Source organism: Homalodisca vitripennis, chromosome 2 (genome assembly GCF_021130785.1).
Source record: "Homalodisca vitripennis isolate AUS2020 chromosome 2, UT_GWSS_2.1, whole genome shotgun sequence".
In the NCBI taxonomy this organism is placed as follows: Eukaryota; Metazoa; Arthropoda; class Insecta; order Hemiptera; family Cicadellidae; genus Homalodisca; species Homalodisca vitripennis.
In genome coordinates, this window is record NC_060208.1 from 188,894,022 (window position 1) to 188,909,731 (window position 15,710).

Sequence of the window (15,710 nt, forward strand, 5' to 3'; positions counted from 1 at the left end):
TTACTCTCCCCTCCCAGCTTTCCTTTACAACTACCAAAGTCACTACTCGAAATAAATACAAGCATACAAAAGTATATATATATATATATATATATATATATATATATACAAAACACATAACTGCAAGCAAAAAAAGTTTTCTTAAATCGAACACATTTTAGCTAGTGTCTTTGACTATTTATCTGGAAATAAATTAAGTTAATTTAAATAAACATCAAATCATAAAAAGTAGTTGCACCGCCGGGACTCGAACCCGGATCTCTCACTGATATATACCGTATATAAAACAGAGAATTGAGTGATCATTATATTCAGCTTTCAGAACAGTACCTACTTCTGGCATTTCTTTAATAAGAAAATGAATGCTTTATCAATAAAAATTACCAGTTATTTTAAACTTGTTTCAATGATTTTCAATCATTATCACGCTACAGTAATTAATAAATATAATATTAAAGTTCTACTTTGTTAATACCAAAGAAATCACACAAAAATCCCACTCTTTAAACTCAATTATGAGATAGCCGGCTTTAGTGACACGACCCCGACTTATTCCCCATAATAATAATATTAACCTCATGTATTTTGCGTCCGTATCATAGCATTACGTGAGATATCTCATTTTAAAGATATAGTTAACTCATATCCAAATCATTTTTTAGAATATTTTTAAGTTTATGATTTTTGAATATTTAAACGATAAAATACCTAAAAGTTTGACTTTTTCCTGAATCGACCATAAAGCTATCGAGATAAACCATGAAGGGTATAGATTCGTATATATCTACGGGAGTTCTGGGTGTTGGGCAATACAGATTTAGAAATGAACCAGTTCCCGTATCTCGGTATTATGAATCACTTCACCAGTACGCTACTGCAGGAGTTCTGTGTGTTGAGCAATACAGATTTACAAGCGAACCAGTTCCCGTATCTCGGTATTATGAATCACTTCACCAGTACGCTACTGCGGGAGTTCTGTGTTGAGCAATACAGATTTAGAAGCGAACCAGTTCCCGTATCTAGGTATTATGAATCACTTCACCAGTACGCTACTGCAGGAGTTCTGTGTGTTGAGCAATACAGATTTACAAGCGAACCAGTTCCCGTATCTCGGTATTATGAATCACTTCACCAGTACGCTACTGCAGGAGTTCTGTGTTGAGCAATACAGATTTAGAAGCGAACCAGTTCCCGTATCTCGCTATTATGAATCACTTCACCAGTACGCTAATGCAGGAGTTCTGTGTGTTGAGCAATACAGAATTACAAGCGAACCAGTTCCCGTATCTAGGTATTATGAATCACTTCACCAGTACGCTACTGCAGGAGTTCTGTGTTGAGCAATACAGATTTACAAGCGAACCAGTTCCCGTATCTCGCTATTATGAATCACTTCACCAGTACGCTACTGCAGGAGTTCTGTGTGTTGAGCAATACAGATTTAGAAGCGAACCAGTTCCCGTATCTCGCTATTATGAATCACTTCACCAGTACGCTAAAGCAGGAGTTCTGTGTTGAGCAATACAGATTTAGAAGCGAACCAGTTCCCGTATCTAGGTATTATGAATCACTTCACCAGTACGCTACTGCAGGAGTTCTGTGTGTTGAGCAATACAGATTTACAAGCGAACCAGTTCCCGTATCTCGGTATTATGAATCACTTCACCAGTACGCTACTGCAGGAGTTCTGTGTTGAGCAATACAGATTTAGAAGCGAACCAGTTCCCGTATCTCGCTATTATGAATCACTTCACCAGTACGCTACTGCAGGAGTTCTGTGTGTTGAGCAATACAGATTTACAAGCGAACCAGTTCCCGTATCTCGGTATTATGAATCACTTCACCAGTACGCTACTGCAGGAGTTCTGTGTTGAGCAATACAGATTTAGAAGCGAACCAGTTCCCGTATCTCGCTATTATGAATCACTTCACCAGTACGCTACTGCAGGAGTTCTGTGTGTTGAGCAATACAGATTTACAAGCGAACCAGTTCCCGTATCTAGGTATTATGAATCACTTCACCAGTACGCTACTGCAGGAGTTCTGTGTTGAGCAATACAGATTTAGAAGCGAACCAGTTCCCGTATCTCGCTATTATGAATCACTTCACCAGTACGCTACTGCAGGAGTTCTGTGTGTTGAGCAATACAGATTTAGAAGCGAACCAGTTCCCGTATCTCGCTATTATGAATCACTTCACCAGTACGCTAAAGCAGGAGTTCTGTGTTGAGCAATACAGATTTAGAAGCGAACCAGTTCCCGTATCTAGGTATTATGAATCACTTCACCAGTATGCTACTGCAGGAGTTCTCTGTGTTGAGCAATACAGATTTAGAAGCGAACCAGTTCCCGTATCTCGGTATTATGAATCACTTCACCAGTACGCTACTGCAGGAGTTCTGTGTTGAGCAATACAGATTTACAAGCGAACCAGTTCCCGTATCTCGCTATTATGAATCACTTCACCAGTACGCTACTGCAGGAGTTCTGTGTGTTGAGCAATACAGATTTAGAAGCGAACCAGTTCCCGTATCTCGCTATTATGAATCACTTCACCAGTACGCTAAAGCAGGAGTTCTGTGTTGAGCAATACAGATTTAGAAGCGAACCAGTTCCCGTATCTCGGTATTATGAATCACTTCACCAGTACGCTACTGCAGGAGTTCTGTGTTGAGCAATACAGATTTAGAAGCGAACCAGTTCCCGTATCTCGGTATTATGATCCAGTTCGGGCTCACATCCGAAACGTTAATGCCGGGCCACCTATCACACGCGAGCCACAAAACTAAGTGGCCTAACCAGGGCAGGTATTTTTACGGCCTAGACCTGACACTTTGGGGCTGTAAAGGTCCCGTTTGTCCAAGATTCGGTCAGCAATGCCGGTCCATACCTGCGGGCTCGGGGACAATGCGTGCTTTGCATGATTGTCCGATGTTTATGCCCAGTTGTACGGCGCAAGTTGTGGAAGCGGACCGCTTCGAGCGGGTGTCTTCTCCGCCTCATAAATAACGCTGTTCTGTATAATCTGCCGGGCTCACCATTTTTAAGTCCGAGGGAATGGCGAGCTCCATTCCGGATATTGATGTGGATATTCACTGTAGCAGCGTACCTAATTATTTATACATACATTTCAAAAATTAAATGACAAACAATATTAAAATGTATTCATTCAACTACCGAGTTTTGTTTAAAAAACTGTTTTTAACTATTAACACTATTAACAAAAAACAGGCGTAAAAATAAAAAAAATACACATATAAAATTGCTAAGAGCATTATTATTATTACTTTACATAGTATTAAGGGTAAATTTATAAAGGTAGTTGATTCTTTATGTTATGAAAACTTATTTGGAATGTACATACATTGTTAATAATCTTGTGTAACTGATTTAGGTAAATTTATTAGTCTTAGCCCGACAAGTTTTTTTTACGGGGATTGCGTTTGTTTACTATTTAGGCTTTACTTGATCGTAATATTAAATGAACTACTCTGCCGCGACCGCGTTCTTTCGCCTTTCCGGGAAATCGTAAGTGTCTAATATTTATTTTGTCCTAAAACCAGAGTTCCTAAATTTGGCATTGAAATTTCAAAATTGTCATAGTTTTAAATCACTGAAATTATCCTTTTAAAAACGTTCAACGTATGTAACACTAACAAAAATACAGACTCCATGTGAAACGTCATATATAATACACAATTTCGCTAATATTTGTTAGTTTCAAAAACCAAAATTTTGACACTTTAGTTACAGTCTGTAAAGAAATTATATGTTGGACACGTGGAATACCACTTTATCATATGTCGCACATTTGATTTTATATAACATTACGTAATGAAAGCAGAAGAAAACTCATGCACTCGGTAGTAAAAATCAATGAAAAACGAGATAAGAAATATCGATACTACATGTAAATTATGACCATATCCATAAAAATGTACACGGATAGCCTTGTCGTGTTGTAAGGATTACTGAAATGGCACACGGCTGATTAGAGTGACAGTAATCAGCGGTTCATGCATTTCAGGTGAAGTATCCCCGGCACATCCGGAGAAACCGGATAGTTGAGTATCGATCTCCGTATCCGTGTTGGGCTGCTTTGGCTGCGGCACTGACCAGCTACACATACACTGGCACTGTTGGGCGGAAATAGGCTGTTCTACCGGGTTCATTTAGGTATCTAACAAATATAGTACTAATTATTATATAAATATATATATATACACATGTATATACATATACATTGTAACAACACCAGAGACATTTTTATAGATGATGGCTCAATCGCATCATCCGATAGTTTAGCTGATAGTTGAAAGTCTCGATTAAGGATCATTCTACACTGTCTTGACAACCGTGTTCTTATGGAAAGATTATATACCCACCCCTACACACACAACTCAGCTGGCCGCCACAACCCATGTACGTGCCTTACCTGAATTACTGTATGAAATATGTTATCTACATGAGAAAATGAAAAATTAATATAAATAAGGCATAACTGTGACGTGATTGTTGGCTGAGCTTTAACGAAGCGTATAACTCCAGGGACTGAAAAAATGTCAGTTCTGCCTGTTTATTCCGAAAACGAACTGATATATAGACTTAATATAGTGCATGCGGCTTAATTTCTATATAAGGAACACTGAGTTCGATGATGGTGCATGCCACTCCTTGGGATTTGGCTGAGCGCTAGCGAATCTTTTTATATTAATATACTATGGTTAACCATGGTGGGAAAACTCGCAGAATAAATAAATATTTAAACAAACTGAGTGAAGTCATTGGGTATTTTAATAAGTGACAGTGACATTAACACATGTAGCCTAATGAAATGAGTAATGGACTTGACAATTTAATGTACAAAAACAAATCGCAAAAACGAATAATTAATAATAACTTACTGCGTTAAAAAGCTAACATAATAGCGCAGAATTACTATAGAAGTATAAAAAATATATTATTTAAGATATTAATATACTCTTTAGAGTTTGCTTTTAAAGTAATTATTTAAATTTATTTTTTATGTGTGTAATTGTTGTTAACATTTTACTACCATAGCAGTATGCCATACGAATGCAGTGAAAGCATGATTAGAGTGGAGAATGTTCAGGTAGTAACACTAATGTACTACCAGATCAGTCTTGATAATCAGGATCGGTAAACCAGGGGTGTCGGCGTGGACTCACGGTCCCATTCTGTGAACACGTGACGTCAAAATTAGGCGTGGACCTACAACCCTACAATCCCCTCAGAGAAACGCTAAGGCAAGATCATAGCTAGAAATAATTGTGGTGGGGGAGGCGTGGATGGTTAGCTGTGAAACATTTGATTTATGGCACCCCAGTTTAATAAATCGACATATTATCGGTGATGGAGGGGAGGTGTTTGAAATACTTAATCCCCCTGGCTATACGATATTGATGTTATAACATAAAATAAGCTTCTTACCTGACCGTTATTCCACGTAAATATATCTACAATACTTAAACTTCGGTCAGCCAGAACATTTATAATGTTTTACATTTTAATATTCTTCTAAAGTTGTGTGTCAAGTTTAGTGACCATAATTACGCAGATCCTCGTAACATATAAAAAGGACTTGTGGTAAAGAACCATCTGTCAAAACTAATGAGTAAGAATACCACAAGTGCGATGGCTTCCTAGTTAGTGGTTTTTATAATTATGATGTCATCTCGTAGAAGACACATTGAGAACAAACTGGAAAAATCACTAGTAAACAATAAATTGCCAAGTGGATAGTTAGTAGCCAATTAAAAGACGCATAATATTTGCATCGATTTGTATGAGCGGCAGCGGTATCTGTATTTACGGTTACGATGTCAGCAACGCGGTACGTGTACTACGTCATCACATCTGGGAGATGGGCTGTCAACTTGAGCTCTTAAACTACAATATGTTCACTTTACAGCGCATTTAATCACGAGCCAGCTGCTGCAGGGGCTGAAACACAATATCATACTTGTTGATAACCGTGAGCTAATAATAAATCAATCAGGCGACCTTTCTATTGTCGATTGATAGCGTTATTGTGGAGTGAGTTTTTTTAGTTAAGATAAAACTTAATTGACTTTCTTAATATTTGGCATCGATCAACACAAATAACGTGAATAAAAACTAAGCTATAAGATTATTACACATGTAATCCAAATTTTATAAATATTATTTTATAAACGATATTTTTTTCCGAAAAGGTCCGGACTAAGAGCCAACATTTTCCCTTAATTTTAATAGAAGGGCTCTCCGTACGACCAGTTGTAATTATTGTGACACGAGTTTCACCGGCTCTAATAAATTGACAACCCTTCTTTAGATGGTTGACCTACACTAGGGTACACGAGGGCCCGAGGCTCGAACTGGTAGATTAGGGCTCTTGGACGAACATTGGCGATGGCCAAGTGAGATGAGTGTATCACTTCGTTTTGAGTCTAAATGTGGTGGGATTGTGATGTCAATGTTCCAAATCTAAAACTGACCTTTACCATGCAATGTTAATTGTAACGGGGAAATAAACGATTTGATTTTATCTTAGCTCGGGAATAGTTTTTAGCACACAAGACAAATATTGTCTGTATATTTAAAAAATCTACATACACTTCCAGTTCCGTTCAATCTAATATCTGTCAAACAGATATAATAATATTATGAGCTTTAACAACAAATTATTTAAATCCTTGAAATTAAAAGCCTTAAACATGAGTACAAATTAAGTTTAAAAAATTAAACTAGCATAACAGGATTACGTCAGGTATTATTGTTATGTGTTACGGCGGAAACATGACGTCACGAAATATGATAACTGCCCTTTTCTTGAAACGATAATAGGATAGATTTTTTCATGTATTATAAGTCATGTAAGCTTATATTGTTTTAGGATCTAATACATGAAGATACCACATACCAGTTCTTGACATCGTAATCTATTTGTAATTACGAATAACGATCATCAGTAATTTACTTTGAACTAACATTGTTTAAGATGGCATTTTACAGAACATTTCAACGTGTAGATTATAAAAGTAACATTGAGTAAAAAATTTAATTTACTTGTTACATAATTAAAATTTACTCTACACTTTGCAGAAGACCAACAATCTTGGATAAGGATCTTAAAAATGAAATACATGTAAGGTGTGTACAAAGATAAAGAACTTAAGTTGTGACAGAACGGTTAATGTTGGGAGTTAGACTTAAGCTGTATTTATACCGACCATCTAAGATGTGGTGCTGCACTATTTACTTAAATTGGACTGTTCAAGCCGTGCCGTGCCGACAGTGACCGGGTGCCAAACTGTTACCGAGTACTGGGACTGCGCCAACTGCTCGCAGCTCGTCTACTGCGTGTGTACTCCACCAGTTCCTGAGCCGCTGTGCCAATCCTCTTCTTCACAACTCAACATAATCTCTTCATCATGACCTGGCATAAGCCCAACTCAAAGTACTTGTATCTGCGACACCATTATTCTGTTAATCTTATTAATTCGAAATTTGTAGAAACTAGAACTTGATTTCTCTGCGTTGTATCAAGTCGACATCAAAAAATGTTAAGTCAATTTTATTTAATTAATCAATTGATATTATATAAATGAATCTCATATCGGAAAACGATAAAAAATATTCAATTATAGAAGTATTTTTACCCAAGTTCCTCTTTGTACCCATAGTGGGGTGAAAAATAAGTGCTGTCACCATTATATTTTTTTGAAGCGATATTCCAGTTACAGACATCGATCGCATCTTTAAATTTCGTACATTACTAATTGTAGTTTGCCCTCTTAAATCGTCACACACCCCATTTTACAGGGTAGCGGCTAAATTAAGGATAAAAAGTGGAAAAACCCCTGCACTAAAGAAAGTTTTATAAGTTGCATATTGAACTGAAATTTAATTAAAAGAATATCTATATTGTTGAATTGTTCAGTTGGTTGTGTTCTTTTATTTCATATTAAGAACTCTGTAAGGTCAATACATAGAAGACAAGAATTGTTGAAACAATGATTTTGGTAGTTTTAAAGAAATTTCAGAGATTAAAAAAGTTACCTGGGCCCATTTTGCTCAGAAAGATGGATGAAGATTGTATGAGTGTTCTATAGTAGTCAGGGCTACATGAAATGCGACTGAAGGTAATGGCGTAATTTATGCTATTTTCCTCAAAGGCACACTTCATTAAAACAATCACTGACTACATTATATGCGTATAATTAGCCGTGGTGGGATACAAATTGTATTTCCTGTTTTCAAAAAAGTCGTTTGACTACACGCATTAGCTAGAGAGTTGGTGCAGAAGCACTTTGAGAGTAGTCAGTCTCACTCAACGTATATACCAGCAGTGAAGGTGTAAAGGAGATGTGACTAAAGAATTATTGAAAGTAGTCCAACCTAAAACAGATCTTAACCTTAAAATTGTGCATCAAGGAAGAGAAAGCCAACAAACTGTTTGAACCACTTGCACCGGGTTCGTGATCAAAACGAAACCGCAAGATCCGTCGGTCACTTTTAGCGATAGCAGCGACAATTTGGAGGAATAAACTGTGCCAGTCGCAGTCGCAGCCGTAGTCCGGTGATCCGTAGTTCCCGGGCCGATATGGCTGCCGGACCACGGCCCAGATACTGCGGGAAGCCTCGACTGTCACGCTCCTCATAATGCGCCTAACTGCGTCAAATTGTAGTCCGCGCCGCGCCGCGCGAGGATCGTGCGTTTAACGAAACGCAGAAATGCGAGAACAGGCCAGAACCTTGAATCAGATGTAATTTGAAGGACTGGACACCGCTCCCAGCGTAGCCGGCCGAGAACGCGACAATTAGAGCATTCAGATTGGCCGATCGGAGATATCATCTCCAGTTGTCGGCTGCCAGGTGTTGCTTACCAAATGGCTCTATTGCTGCCATTTAGTATTTAGTGCTTTTGGAGTGGCCAATAACCGTTACAATCGAAGCAACATTGTGGTCGATGACCGCCCATATGATTTCTGTCTCATTTCTTCCCTATATTAATTACGGTTTCTTCTGTAAGAAAATAATAGTTTTAAACTGCAAACATTGTGATCAATAGCAACGCTTCGCCCACACCTGTTTACGTTTCCATTTCGAAAAGCGCAAAATTCATGACTACTTGAGCAATAATTATCAAAACTAGTAATCAAATACGTAGGTGTTTTCAATTTTATTTAAATCAAATCAAACAAATTAACAATACAACACTGCATGGAACATAGCCATAATCATATACGTATAATAGTTATACAAACTATATTACATATCAAATTATTTTTACATGCCATTTCAAATTTAATCATATCACAAAAAAAATCTCAACATATCTATTGAGAAGTACAATTTATAAACTTACAGTCAGAGATAAGCCCCCAACAATTCCTCCTAGGTATAACATACTCTGTTCATGATATCATTATTTATTCTTTTTAAATATTGAAAGGGTTTCACTAGTTTTTATATAGTCTGGTAGAGCATTAAAATATTTTGGCCCACATATGTGGTTTTTTTAAAGAATTCGTGGTGATGTTTTTGGATCCATAGGGCAGGTTTTGTGGAATATCGTGTGGAATAAGGATATATATATATATATATATATATATATATATATATATATATATATATATATATATATATATATATACTGGAAAGGATGACAGGGTTTTAAAAGAAAATACACACATCGAATATATAAATAAGGATGGAAGGGTAAAAAAAATTCAAAGGAATACCTCTCGGCTCTCTCCCGGCTCCCGAGAGCACAAATCACCCTCACAGCCATTTTCTGCAATCTAAAAACCCGGTTGAAAGAGGATGACGATGAAGTTTCCCACCAGAAGAGAATTCCATTTGATACCAGTGGAAAAAATAACCATAATAAACCATTTTAAGAATAAACAACAAAATACGTTTGAGGTTCGTTGTATAATAAAAATATACGGTTAACAAATAGTTTTGTTATTCTTAGAATGACTTTGCTTAGATTGTATATTATACCCAAACACAGGAATTAAAGTACGACAAATAATTTAGATCTGATTCTAGCCTTTTGTAAAGAATCTGAACATTTAGTTTGTTACTATAAATAAATATATTTCACCAATACAAGTAGAAGTGACCGAATAAAACACAAGTTTATATTAATGAATTTTCTACAGAAATCTCCTTGGGTGAATAAAATACACACGTATGCAATATTCTACAGCTGAAAACTAGTTGCACACATGTGCCCACAAAATAAAAAGTGGTGCAAACAATTTGTGCAAACGGCCGCCGTGACCTGTACGTCTCGTCGACAGCCTGTCAGTCAGTCACTGTCAGTCTGTTTGTCATTTTGTTACTCGACAATTCCGAACCCGTTATCCCATTTATGTACGACTGTTGATCTGCAATCTCACGAACTGTCGGTTGATCGCATACAGAATATAAATATGGCTGGAATAGACGCCCTTCTCCCTAAAATTTAAAACTACCCTCCCACTGTAAATATGAAATTTGAGTCGTTTCCCATAGATTAATTGTACTAATCCTTATAAAAAATTCCCCAAAGCCATTCTCAAATATCTTCAAGATCCGCAGTCCAAAGCGGATAGATTACATTGGCGATTGGGTGAGTCCAGAAATAGCAGCGGGTACAATCAGTATCCCTGTGGCACACCAAACGGCTATCTCAGTATTCAATAACGGACACACGCTTATTATGACGAAACATCCGCGTTTTCGGGGCCTGCAATCTTCGGTGGCGATAATCACCGCGTGTGCGCACGCGCAGCCGCGAGTTCCTTTCTGAGACCCAGAAGTGAATTCCTTCTCTTAGACAGATTGCATTACACGAAACTGTTAGCACCCTTCCAGATTTGCTCAACGCTGAAAGAGATTTTGATACAAACAAAAATTTACACTTGCACAAATTTAACAGAAACATTAACTGAACTTATTCTTCGCGTTGCCTTAATTAAATAGATGGTTAAAATGTAAACAGATGGAAAAAGTAACACCTCCGAGTGGTGAAAGACGCTGCAGCGTCTATTTACGTAAGCCTTTTTTGTTAAACGGTTTATAAATACATTCTGCGACGTATCCGCGCTGAAGTGGTATGGATAGAAAGAACAGAATCCAAACTTTAATTTCATATAGTATTTTATTGTACTGGCTATACGTTTTGTTTACTGTATGTCGATTTTAAACGCCCTTGGCGAGTCGCGTTAATAGAACAGTCACGGCTGGACGCAAAGAAAGACTATGTGTTGTCCTCCTCCGTAGACTAATGGATATAGTCTCGGCTCTCTTACTGAGAGATCACGGGTTCAAATCCCGGGGAGGGCCCATCAGGAATAAACATGAAATAGCCAGTGTTCAATGAAGCCGTCATAGCTTAAAGCTGAGGCTTAAAAAAGAGGAAAAAAGACTATGTGCTGTATGTGGACCCACAAAAAAAGAGGTAAAAGCAACTTTTGGTGTCCAGCCTGCAATTGCGGAGTTCACAGAGAGTGCTTTCCCTACTTGGAACATTATTGGAAACCTCTAAGGCCTGGAAGGAAGAGGAGGAAAGAAGATGGCTCAGATACAGACTAAAATGTCATAAAAACTGGTGTACATAGTTGTTTTATGTAATTAGTGTTAGTGTGTTAGTGTATTTTTTTAGTACATTCAAACTGTGTTTTTCTAATTAAAATTAAATTTAGAACAAAACTGCTATCAAGAATAGTTTATTTTATCTATTTTTTAATTTCATAATTGAAGCCAAACAAAAATTAAAATTTTCAAAAAAATATTTTGTTTTTTCAACTCATCTACTTTTTAACTAAACCAAGGTAAGTAAATTATTTTAACATTGTTACATTGTGTGTTTTGTGCAGTTTAATGTGATATATACAGTAATATGTCATATTTATATAATTTTTAGAGCTAAAAATATGTATATATTGATACAATACAAAATGTGAGAAAAAGTCCCGCCACTTGGAGAGAAAGTAGTTGCCACTGGGAGGGTTAAACAGTTTTTTTTTAAGATTTTATTACCTGACTAATTACTTGAAAAAGAGATCAGATTGCAGATCTCGAAACATAGTGTTACTGATTTGTTTTGTTTCACTGAACAATGTGAAATGTCCGGAAAATCCTGTTTCCTTCACAGTTAAACGGTTGGCCTTATTTAAAATTTTTAATTAGGTTTTTAGGAGTCAAAATTATGTGATTTTACAGAACGGGTTTAATTAGTGGTTTGATTTAATAAATGTTTAGGTGAAGTATTTCAATTAACGATTTACTTAAATTTAAACATGAGGGATATAAATATTTATATCGCATATGTGTAGTTAAGACTGCGTAATATTTTACTAATTAACATCGAATACATTGTACTGAATGTTGCGTGTTTTATTACAAATTGAGTAATACCCTTTTAACGGTTTTGTGTGTACTATCCATCAGTTGCAGCGATAGTAGTCTTGACATAAGTAACTTCACATTTACATTCAGTCCCCTGTGATTTTAGATTTTGAGTTCTAGACAATTGTATTTCGTTTGACATTGTAAGTAAAACTCAAAATTAACATGTTGCCTAATTATAGAACGCTATGAACATATGAATGCTTTCAAAATCAAAATCTACTTTAAGGACTACTTTATAGTTTAATCGTTGAGTACCGAGGGGCGCATGGAACTTACGATACTCACGTGATCATTGCAAATAACAACTTTCTTTCCTTACACTACACTGCGCTGTTAGGTTATTTTATTCCAAAAATATTTTATAGTAATATGTAGAGAACTATATATCCATAGTTAAGAAAACTCCGAGTAGGGATTATGATTTTTTTTAATCGTGTTTTTTAGAAAATTGTTTATTAATTTACAAACGCATTAGCTGTTTTATTATAATTTTTTATAAGATCCACTTATGCAACGACAACATGAACGTGCCTAAGTATGGTTTTACTTAAGCAATGCGTAATTGCAAGATGTTTAACTTTTCACCTAAGTTGTTCTACCAATTATTTGAATGGCTTCAGTGACAACTTGTTATATGCAGAATTAATAAAATGACTCTACCTACCCCCTATCTAAAGGGCAAATCGTACAGACTATCGATGATGAATACCCCATGTAGTCTATATATTATACCCAGCAATAGTTATTATAATCACACTTGCTCAATGCGCAAATTATGTCGCTGAGTGTGCGATGTAGTGCAGATTTGTTGAAAATATCACAGAGAAAGATATTCATTTGATGTGCTGCTGTAGAAATAACTGTTCTGTCTGTATAACCTACACAATTATAAAGACACTGTGCTACCTGTACGATAATTGCATAGTATGTAGGAGCATTTGTAAATTTGTACGCTCAATTTATAATTTATGTATGCATAATGAGCACTAAAATGTTGTAACTGTGTACTCAAATTATTTTGAACACAGAAGTTATGAATTAATGTCCTTTAAAACTGAACCTGTCGTTGGTGAAGGGTTCATGTTTCTTGAAATACCTGCTAACTCACTCCAGAACATTATTCCAGAATGATTATGGTTCACCTTTATCCTGCAACTTTCTGACCTGAAGCAAGAAGGATAACGAGGATCTATTGACAGGTGTTCGATGTGGACGTCATCTCTCCTGGCCACTAGTCAGGACTACAAACTAGCGTAGGCCACTCAAATTAGCCCAGTGACAGCTACGGCTCCACTATCCGGGTCTGTGCCCGTGAGAATCTGTCCCACCTTCTGATCAAAACTGAACACACCGATTGGAGTTTAGTTGTACGGCAATAAAACGTAGAAACGTAGAAGGATTTTAGATTTAGCGCTGCAATAAATGTTTATATGCCTCTAATTTAATGGTCTAGTTCTATAAAACCAATTACCTAGGATTTCTACGAATACGACTATAATATTTTAGGCACATAACCATTATTAGTCTCAAAATGAATAGACATGGGTTCGGAATTACTTTTTAAATTTATGGAATCTTACAGTTTCCATAATGAATTAAAATCAAATTTATTTTAACGTTTGCTTACTTGTTGTATGTTCTATGAGAGCTTTCTTAAAATTAAGGCGTTGTCCGCCCGTCTGTTCGTCTGTATGTGCGATAACCCTTGATAGAAAAGTCCTAGGAGACTTGTACTGGTATTTATTTAGATTCCTCTAGGTCTAAGGAAGAACCCTAATGATTTTGGACATCAAAGGTCAAAGGTCACTCCGTCTGTCTGATATCTCTTTCGTTACGTTCTGCCAGATCCGTCAAAACTCCACTGTATCCGTTTATTAATCACATTATATTCGTCAATTATTTGGTATTTTAGCCAGAACATAACAATTAAGTCAAATTGTTCCAGTTTTCTGACCGTCCTTGTCCTTTTATGAATTCGACTCAAAAAATTGGGATGGAACATTTCAGTGGTCTCTGGAGTAATCACTAAGATTTCAAGAAGACATTCTTCAGCACCGGCTATGCTTGTAATTGCCCTTTTATGAGTTAGACTCAAACAATTAGGATGGAACATTTCAGTAGTCTCTGGTGTAATCACTAAGGTTTTGCAAGAAGAAATTCTTCAGCACCGGCTATGTAAACATCAGCACCGGTTTATGTAAACATAAACTGAAAAGCAACTGAACTGCAAAGTTTACTAGTCGCAAGTCCTTCATAACTCTGTAGCAAGTCACGTCGCTCCTAGGTTCTCCAGGTCGACCGACACGGATAGGACACGACCCAACTAACGAAGCGGTTCAGAAGAATTCCTCGCAAACCAACCAGCAAGAATGGCGTCGTCACCTTAGGATCCGTGCCAACTACGGCATTAGTCAAGTAACGGAGGAACTTAGGACCAGCTTTGCAACACACGCATGTGCGCAGCTAGGACCGGTCCTAGTAATGGTACATGTAGTCCTTTCTTGGTAGAGGAATGTCGAACTTGAAACAGACTAGCGGTCTTCTGCTTGTACATGATTCATACTCCTTCCACATATGAGTTAATTGAAATAAAATAAATTCGTAAAACACCTTCCCATCTCTACATGAATGTGGCCTTTGCGGGTGATGTAATCGGTGTCCAGTTGGATTTTTGGAGGTTTTCAAGATTTTTTTCCGAGTGTAAGTAAAATAGAGAAGGTTTTTAGTAACTCCACGAGAGTTTTCTGGGCATGTAAAGCAGTATTGAGGGTATCTTGTAATCAGATTCACAAAGAACGGTAAGAATATGAAACGTTTTAACAGTATATATGTATACAGGGAGTTAAAAAAGAAGTCATCAGTTCAAACAAAAAGTAACCTGCATAAATGCAGGTCGAGAAATGTGTTGTTTGGTCACTAGCCGCCATTTTGTATTTTTTACAAAAAACATACTATCTCTAGAATTAGTAAAGCTACAGATACCAAACCTTGCACATAGTTTTTGGTAATAAAAGAGGAAAACTTAAAAAAAAATTGCTGTAAGACTTGCTTTAACTTCCTAAAATGGAGCCTATTGAACATTTAATTCAAATAAGAACAAATTCAGCATTACTATAAAACATGTACAAAATACCAACCATTTTACAACTATTATTACAACTCCAATGGTTTAACGCAATCCTTCAAAGCATTTTAAGAGAGCATACCCGTTTTAAAAATGTGCATGCACAAGCAAAAAACACTTGTCAAAACAGTATATTTCACTTCAAACATTTCAAATATTAAAATTCTCATTTTTAAAT

At 36.6% G+C, this 15,710-nt stretch overlaps 1 protein-coding gene across 1 annotated transcript in view; it reads right to left on the reverse strand.

Moving 5' to 3' along the window:
- Positions 1-15,710, reverse strand: part of LOC124355937 — a 122,536-nt gene that overhangs the window by 13,716 nt on the left and 93,110 nt on the right. The window lies entirely within an intron of this gene.